The following is a 9,416-nucleotide window of genomic DNA, read 5'->3' on the forward strand; positions in this document are numbered from 1 at the left end:
TCAAGCATTCCTGTTGAAAATAACAGATCTGAAACAATAGATTGCTGTCTGAGCTATGGAGAAGGAAAAACTTTATGACTAAACAAGAGATAGAGAACATTGTTAAATGAAAAATGGATAATTTTGATTACATTAAATTTGAATGGTTTTCTCAAATAAAATCAATGCAGCCAAGATTAGAAGGAAAGCAGAAAGCTGGAACACAATTTTTACAGCTAGTGTTTAAAAATTTCTGAAGATTTCATTTCTAAAATATTTAGAGAACTGAATCAACTTTATAAGACTACAAGTCGTCCCTAAATTGCTAAATGGTCAAAGAATATGGAGACAGTTTTCAGAAGAATAAATAAAAGCAATTATAGTAATACAAAAAATGCTCTAAATTATTTTGATTAGAGAAATGCAAATCAAAACAAATATGAGGTCCCACCCCAATTCACACCTCTCAGATTGTCTAATAAGACCAAATAGGAAAATGATAAAAGTTGGAGAATATGTGGAACACTATTGCATTGCTGGTAGAATTGATAACTGCTGCAAAAATTCTGGAGGGCAATTCACAACTATATGCAAAGGGCTATAAAACTTTGCATACTTTTTGATGCAGCAATGTCTATACTAGGTCTGTATCCCAAAGAGATCATAGAAAAGGGAAAAGGGCCCACATGCATAAAAAATATATTTATAGCAGTTCTTCTTGTGGTGGCAAAGAGTTAAAAATTGAAGGGATCCCTGTCAAGTGGAGAATGCCTGAGCAAGTTGTGGTATATGAATGTATTGGAATATTATTGTGCTGTGAGAAATGATGATAGGTGGATTTTAGGGAAAAATAATCTTGGAAGGATTAAGATGGCCTGATGCTGGGCAGGACCAGAAGAACATTGTACATAACAACAGCAACATTGTGTGATAATCAACTATCATAGTCTTTGCTCTTCTCAGAAACACAATGATCCAAGACAATTCCAAAAGTCTTGTGATGGAAAAAAAAAAATAACCACACCCAGAGAAAGAACTATGATGTCTGAATGATGATAGAAACATACTATTTCCACTTTTTTGTTTGTTTAATTTTTTGTCTTTCTTTCTCGTGGTTCTCCCTGTTGTGATTCTTCTTTTACCACATGACTAATGTGGAAACATATTTAGCATGATTGTACATTTATAACTCATATCGGATTGCTTGCTGTTTTGGGGAAGTAGGAGGGAATGGAGGGAGTAAAAAAAATGGAACTCAAAATCTTACAAAAGTGAAAGTTGAAAACTATCTTTACATGTAATTGGGGAAAAAATCAAATATCATTAATGAAAAAAAAAACAGGAAAATACCAGAAATGAAGAGAAAAATTGACATTCAAACAAAAGATTAAGAGAAGCATAACAAGTAAACATTAAGAGAAATCTTAAGGAACTCAATAAAGTCTAACTGTTTACATTCCAATTTGGGAAGATAACCATGTAACTCTTAAGAAGTTTAACACTATTAGAGCAGTTAGAAGGAGTCTACTTAGAGAGAGGTCATTGGTCTGAGTTACTTCTGTTGCAATGATCTCAAAAAAAATTTAAAGTATGAGAAGAAGGATCTCTTGGGAGAAAGGGGAAGGAAGAAGAAGAATGGGGAAAATTTACCTCACATAAAAGAGGTGTTCAGTGAAGAGTTTTTTTTTTTTTTTTTGGAGGAGGAATGGGACAGTGGTGAACAATGCTTGAATATCAATCACATAATATCATACAATACTGAGTTTTCTTATCAGACATATCAACATGATCTTGGCTAACGCAGTATTAAAATCTACATAAATGTTGTTTCCCTAATATCACACACACACACACACACATCCTTGACAAAGTGGATAGATATTTGGATGTGGTAAATGAATATTAATTTAAGAAAAAAAAAAGTAGCGTCTTTAATCTGCCTAGATTTTCAAAAGTCCAGCAGGAGTAGTCCATTCCCACAAGTACATCTTCCCCCCATCTGAAATGTGGTTACTCAGTGATGCTCACATTGTTGGGATGAGCGGAAGCTCTCTAATTATAATTGTCCCAGTAATACCATAGGATCATCAGGCTTTGCCATATGCCTTGCCATGAGCTGAAGGGCTGATGGACTTTTCCATGTATCTGGCAGTTAATTCCTCCTATATATGTTTCCCACAATCAGATTGTAAGCTCCTTGAAAGCAAAAAAAAATGGCTGTAATTTTCCATTTTTTATCTCTAGCAATTACCACAATGCTTGTCACATACTGTGCTTAAAAAGTTTTTTAAAATTCATTCAATCTTTCAGTCATAGATGATGAAATAGCCCATTTCCTTTATTTAGGAACCAGAATAAAATTATAAAGGCAGCAAACAAATTTTATCATATCTTAATTTTAAAGTTTATTAAATTGAAGAAAAGAGAGTAAGTGACTTCTCCAAGGTCGCATAGAAAGTAACTGTCTCAGGATTGATTTGAAATCAAATTTTCTTGATTTCAGGCCAAAGACCAACCAATTGTATCACTTAACTGCTTTACATTTTGAATGCAAGGGCCAAGCAAATTTGAAAATGCTAGGGCACTTAATGTCATTCAGACATCTAAATAAAAGTTAATCTATTGAATATGAAGAGGGAAATATCTGGCCTCAAACACTTGTTGACTGTGGAAACATGGGTGATTCACTTATATTTTCCCTTCAATTCCTCATCTTTGTTAACAACGATAATGATAGTTATATTGTGAATATCAAATAAAGTAACATAAAGGCATTTTACATATCTTAAAAATTTTTATAAAAAATTTACAAGCAAATAACCATACTTTAAGTTATGAATTTTCAGAAATGCAGCTAGGTTTTTTCTTTCCTGGCATATACTTATAGTCTATTACTGAGTTTTGAACCATGGCCATTCATTTAAATACAGTCTGGGGACTAGATCAAAGGATTGTATGAGGTCGCCATGAGACTTTCAATTAGATGGAGAGAATTATCTGGGTCTAATGTAATCTTTGGAATGAGATCTTTGTTCTCAAAGCTTGAATGTGTTTTGAATTGTGTCTTCAGTGAGTCTGAACAATAAACCATTGAATTGGGACGGTAAGTGTAATTTTCATAATGGTGAATTACTTAAAGGAAACAAAGTCTGGGAGTCCAAAATCATTAAAAAACCTGCTACATGACCTGATATACTCGCATTATCTTTGATAATACATTTTATGAATCTATGTCTTTGGCATAAGAGATATCTCATTCCTATAATGTTCTGCATTCTCATGTCTATATTTTGTAACCTCTAGCACTCTCCAAGATTCAAAGGGTATGAAAGAACTTTCCTTATCTTTCCAGTTTTTACCTCTCTCTCTCTCTCTCTCTCTCTCTCTCTCTCTCTCTCTCTCTCTCTCTCTTACAAAATATTTATTAAAATGTATTTATTTTGTATGAGTTTTGCATATATTTGCTTATGTAGTTGCTTTTCTGGAAGAAGAACATAAGATTTTTGAGGGAAAGAAATATTCTAGAGCAGTGGCTAGAACATAGTAGATACATGATAAATTGTAATCTAATGGAATTAAATCAAATGTAATGATGAAGACTCAGGAGAGACAATCAGAAGATAAAATATTTACATAAGCATAATGATGTAACTGAATTTTTGGACTCATTATTCAAACATTTTGCTGATAATTGTTAGTGAGACTTTTCATGAGTTATGTCTGGTGCTTGGGTTAAAGAAGAAATCCATTGTTCTCAGTTTTTAGGTTATAATAGAAAACCTAAACATATATAGCAAAAAAATATAATAGCCTAATGCTATAATTCATGCCTCATGTATGACCTTAGCCAAGTAAATCAATCTCTGATTTTCTCAGGTATTTTTCTTATTTTTATTTTTATTAATTTAATTTTAGTTTTCAACATTCAATTTACTTTAGATTTTGAGTTATAAATCTTCTCTTCATCTCTCCCTTTCCCCACCCACAGAGAGCTCGAATTTTGATTATCCCTTAGCTGATCTGCCCTGCCTTCTATTTCTACCTTCTTTTATCCCCTTCCCTTCTATTTTCTCATGAGGAAATATAGATTTCTATACACCATTGCCTGTATATCTTATTTCTCAGATGCATGTAGAAACATTTTGTTGGATTAAATTTTGTGTTTATTTTTAGTTTGTATCATTAATTTCCACAAGATTTTGAGTTACAAATTGTTTCCCCAACTTTCCCCTACCAGCACCCCAAAACAGTGATTCTACTGAATACCCCCTGCCTCACTCTGCTTTCTCATATATCCTCCCTTATTCCCCCTCCTACTTTCCAGCTTTCCAGTAGGATAAGATAGATCTCTATGCACCAGTTCCTCTATATATTATTTCCCAGTTGCAGGTAAATATATATGTATGCACGTATACACACGCATATGTTTAAACATTTGATTTTAAAACTTTGAATTCCAGATTCTTTCCCTTCTTCTGTCATCACATACACTTACTGGGAAGATAAACAATTCAATATAGGTTTTACCTGTGTAGCAAAGAAAAACATTTCCATGGTGTATATATTGTTAAAGAGTGACTATATTTCCCTCCATCCTATTCTGTCCCACACTTGTTCTATTCTCTAATTTGACCCTGTCACTTTTCAAATGTGTGTTCTTTAACTTCCCTACCCCCTAATCAGCCCTCCCTTCCATTATCTCCCCTCTCATTCCCTTCCCCCGTACTCTCCTGTAGGTTGAGATACCCTGTTAAGTTTTCATGCCATTTCCTCCCTAAGACAAATTCAATGAGAATAAGGTTGACTCATTCCCTTTTGCTTTCCTGTTCTTTCCTTCCATTGTAACAGTTTTCCTATCCTATTCTATATGAAATAATTTACACCATTCTGTCTCTCCCCATCTCCTCTCACTATACAACTCTCACATCTCAATTACACTTTTAATTGTCATCCTTTCCTATTCAATCGGTTCTCTGTCCTCTGTCTATATATACCTGTACACATATATAAACACACTCACATATGTATTCATATGCCCATAAAACCTCCTATATAGATATATGTATATATATGTATGTATGTATGTGTGTGTATACACACACATAATCATTTATATTCCTTTCAACTATTCTCATGCTGAGAAAAGTTTCATAAATTACAATTATCATTTTTCCATGCAGGAATGTAAATAGTTCAGCTTTGATAAGTTCCTTATGATTTCTTTTCCCTGTTTACCTTCTCATGCTTCTCTTGCTTCTTGTATCTGAATGTCAAACATTCTATTCAACTCTGGTTTTTTCATCAAGAATTGTTGAAAGTCCTCTATTCCATTGAATAACCATATTTTCTCTGAAGCACGATACTAAGATTTGCTGGGTAGGTGACGGTTGGTTTTATCCCAGCTCCTTTGACCTCCAGAATATCATATTCCAAGCCCTTCTATCCCTCAGTGTAGAAGCTGCCAGATCTTGGGTTATCTTGATTGTGTTTCGACAATATTAAAATTGTTTCTTCCTGGATGCTTGTAATATTTTCTCCTTGATCTAGGGGCTCTGGAACCTGGCTACAATATTCCTAGGAGTTTTCTTTTTGCGATCTTTTTCAGGAGGGGATCAGTGGATTCTTTCAACCTCTATTTTGCCCACTGTTTCTAAAACATTGGGACAATTTGCCTTGAGAATTGCTTGAAGGGTGATTACTAGTATCTTTTTTTGATCATGGCTTTCAGGTAGTCCAATAATTTTAAAATTATCTCTCTGGGGTCTATTTTCCAGGTCAGTTGTTTTTCCAATGGGATATTTCATATTGCCTTCTATTTTTTCATTTGGTTGTTTCTGTTTAATCATATCTTGATTTCTCATAATGTCACTAGCTTCCATTTGCTCCAATCTAATTCTGAAAGAATTATTCTCTTCCAAGAGATTTTGAGATTATTTTTCCATCTGGCAAATTCAACTTTATAAAGCATTCTTCTCCTCATTGGCTTTTTGAACCTCTTTTGCAATTTGAGTTAGACTATTTTTTTTCCTTTTTTTGAGTGCAATTGGAGTTAAGTAACTTGCCCAAGCATACATAGCTAGTTTGTGTGTGTGTGTGTGTGTGTGTGTGTGTTTGTGTGTATTGTGTCTGAGGCTGGATGTGAACTTATGACTTCCTGATTCTGGTGCTCGTGCTTGACTCACTGTACCAACTAGCCGCCCCTCTAGTTAGTCTACTTTTTAAGGTATTTTCTTCAGTCAGGTTGTTGACATTCTTTTCATTATTTTCTTTCATCATTCTCATTTTTCTTCCCAATTTTTCCTCCATTTATTTTATTTGGTGTTCAAAATTCTTCTTAAGCTCCTTTATGGCCTGTAGCCAATTCATATTTTTCTTGGAAGCTTTGGTGCTGGAGTTCTGACTTCACTGTCTTCCTCCTGTTTCATTCTTTGATCATGTTTGTCCCCAAAATAGAGTCTAAATATGGATTCCTGTGCTTGTTTTCCTTCCTTTGCTTGCTCATGTTGCCACTTAATTATTTAACTATTGAGCTTTTTGCCACACTAGAACTCTGCTACCAGAGCAGGGAGCTTTGTCCCAAATTGTTGGGATTTTCACAAGTGCTGGAGCTATTAGTTGGCTGCCCTCAATGAAGCCTCCACAGACTCTGGCACACTGGTCCCACATCACAGAACCTCCACCCTTGACTGCGATGCAGATCAAAGCAGGTTAAAGCAAGAGTTATTACCCCTCAGACTGGTTGCTTGGTTCCCCTACAACCTGCATGCCCAGAGATCTGAAGCAGTGACATTGGGGCACCTTAGCCTCTTCTCCCTCCAGGATGCAGAGGCCAGACCACACTGTTGGACTTGTTTCCAAAGTTCACATTGACCTCTCACTTTGTTCTGAACATCTATGGATCGATATTTCTGGAAACTGCTACAGCTTCTGGATATACACTCTCTCAAAGTCCCTCCAGCTAGGGCTGGTAGGCCATCCTGAGGCTAAAGTCTTGGGCTCAAGCTGGCTTGGGCTATGCTCCCAGAGAGCTGGGATAGCCTCTTCCTGACTGCCTGCCAGACTATCTACAGTAGGAGGTTAGTTTTTCCCTGTCACTTTGTGGGTTCTGTACCTCTAAAGTGTGTTTAAAGTCATTTTCACATGCATTGGAGGAGGTGGAAGTGGGAGCCGTGTGGAAGTCCTGCTTCTACTCCTCCATCTTAGCTCCATCCCCCTAAAAACAATTTTTAACATTTGTTTTGAAAACGTTGAGTTCCACATTCTCTCCCTGCCTCCATCCCCACCCACCTTCATTGATAAGCTAAGCGATTCACTATAGGTTATACATATATAGTCATGGAAAACACTTCCATAAGAGTCATGTTGTAAAAGACAAACTATATTATACTCCATTTTATCCCATCACCCCCATTTATGCTCCTCTGTCCTTTGACAATTTTCCTTCTTAAAAGTGTTTGCTTTTGATTACCCACTCCTCCCATCTGCCTTCCCTTCTATCATCTCCCCTATCTAATCCCCTTCCCCTTTATTTTCCTGTAGGGTAAGATAGATTTACATATCCAATTGAGTGAGTATGTTATTCCCTTGTTAAGCAAAATTCAATTAGAGTTCTTCACTCATTCAATCTCACCTCCCCACTCTTCCCCTCCACAATAAAAGCTTTTGCTTGTCTCTTTTATGCAAGATAATTTACCCCACTCTATTTCTCCCTTTTCCTTCTCCCAGGACATTTCTCTTTCACCTCTTAATTTTATTTTTTAGATATCATCCCTTCATATTCAACTCACCCTGTGCTCTCTCTGTGTGTATACATACCCACAAACATAGACACACACATACACACAGAGCTACATATACACACATATCAGTACATATATGCACATAATCACACAGTATATATATATGCATACATGTTTATATACATATGCATGTATACATACATATTTATATGTATTGTATGCATGCATAAAAGTACATATGTATATTTTCTGTTCATGCATGTATGCATGCATGTATGTACACACACATATACCTGCTTTTGTTTGTGTACCGGTGTGTGTGTATTCATTCCAACTACCCTAATACTGGAAAAGGTCTCATGAGTTACAAATATCATCTTTCCTTGTAGGAATGCAAGCACTTCAACTTTAGAAAGTTCCTTATCATTTCTCTTTCCTGTTTCCTTTTCCATGCTCCTCCTGATACTGTATTGGTAAGTCAAATTTTCTATTCAGCTCTGGTCTTTTATTTAAGTGAATATCCATTTTTCCCTTGAAGGATTATACTCAGTTTTTTTGAGTAGGTGATTCTTCCTTTTAATCCTTTCTCCTTTGACCTCTAGAATATCATATTTCAAGTACTCTGAATGCTTAGTTTAGTAGCTGTTAAATTTTGTGTTACCCTTTTTGTGTTTGCACAATTCTGAAATTGTTCCTTTCTGGCTGTTTGTATTCCATTGACCTTGGAGCTCTGAAATTTGACTACAAACAGCAGGCTCATGCAGGGCTGGTCTCTGCTCCCATGTGCTGTGATAGACCCTTCCTGTCCATCTGCTGGACTGCCTGCAGTGAGAGGTTTGTTTCTTTCTGTCACTCTGTGGGTATTGTAGCTCTAAAGTTTTTTAGAGTCATTTTTATGGGTATTTTAAGTGGTTATTGGGGGAGCACATGGACTTTTCCTGCGTCTATACTGCCATCTTAACTCTGCCCCCATGTAGGTATTCATCTTGAAATTGATTTCCTCATTGAGATTTTTGTTTATAGTGTTCCCCTTCTCCAATAAATTGTCCAGCCTGGGGAGGGGAAGAAAAGTGTTACACTTTGTCTGTGTATAGACATGCTCCCAATTTCCTTAAAGGTCTTGGCTTGCCATATCTTTATATGAAAGAACTAGCAAACGATAGGCAAAGGAAATCATCTTTTGCCCTGTATTAAACTTCTTTCTCAATTTCTTTTTTTTCCTCATTCAATCTGTAGAATAGAAAATACTCAGAATTTGAAAAGTGGAAACCCCATAACTGCTCAGTGGTTATCAAGAAAGCTTCATGTGATTTGTAGGGAAGCCTTCAGATTTTAAAATTTTGGAGGTGTATGAAATATTTATCTTAAACTACAGATTGATCTCAGACAGACAGAAAGAGAAACCCCATTCCCTGGAATTGTAGTAGAAGTCCAAATAAAAGAGTATGCCTGAGGGCATTAGTTAGCTGAGAGAATATGACTCTTAGTTCCAATGGGCTTGGAGGGTTGGATTGAGCATCTCTTGCTGGGGAAATGAATCTTCAAAGATAAGACTCTGAGGGTCAAGGGCAAATATTTGTATTGGTACCGTGCCAGGTTTCTGAATTTCTAAAGGAACTCAAGATAATATTATGGGAAGAAGAAGGAGAAGGAAGAAGAAGAAGAAGAAGAAGAAGAAGAAGAAGAAGAAGAAGAAGA

Source organism: Petaurus breviceps, unplaced genomic scaffold, assembly GCF_028583685.1.
Source record: "Petaurus breviceps papuanus isolate PSGF00001 unplaced genomic scaffold, PetGlider_PUasm1.0 183, whole genome shotgun sequence".
Lineage (NCBI taxonomy): Eukaryota > Metazoa > Chordata > Mammalia > Diprotodontia > Petauridae > Petaurus > Petaurus breviceps.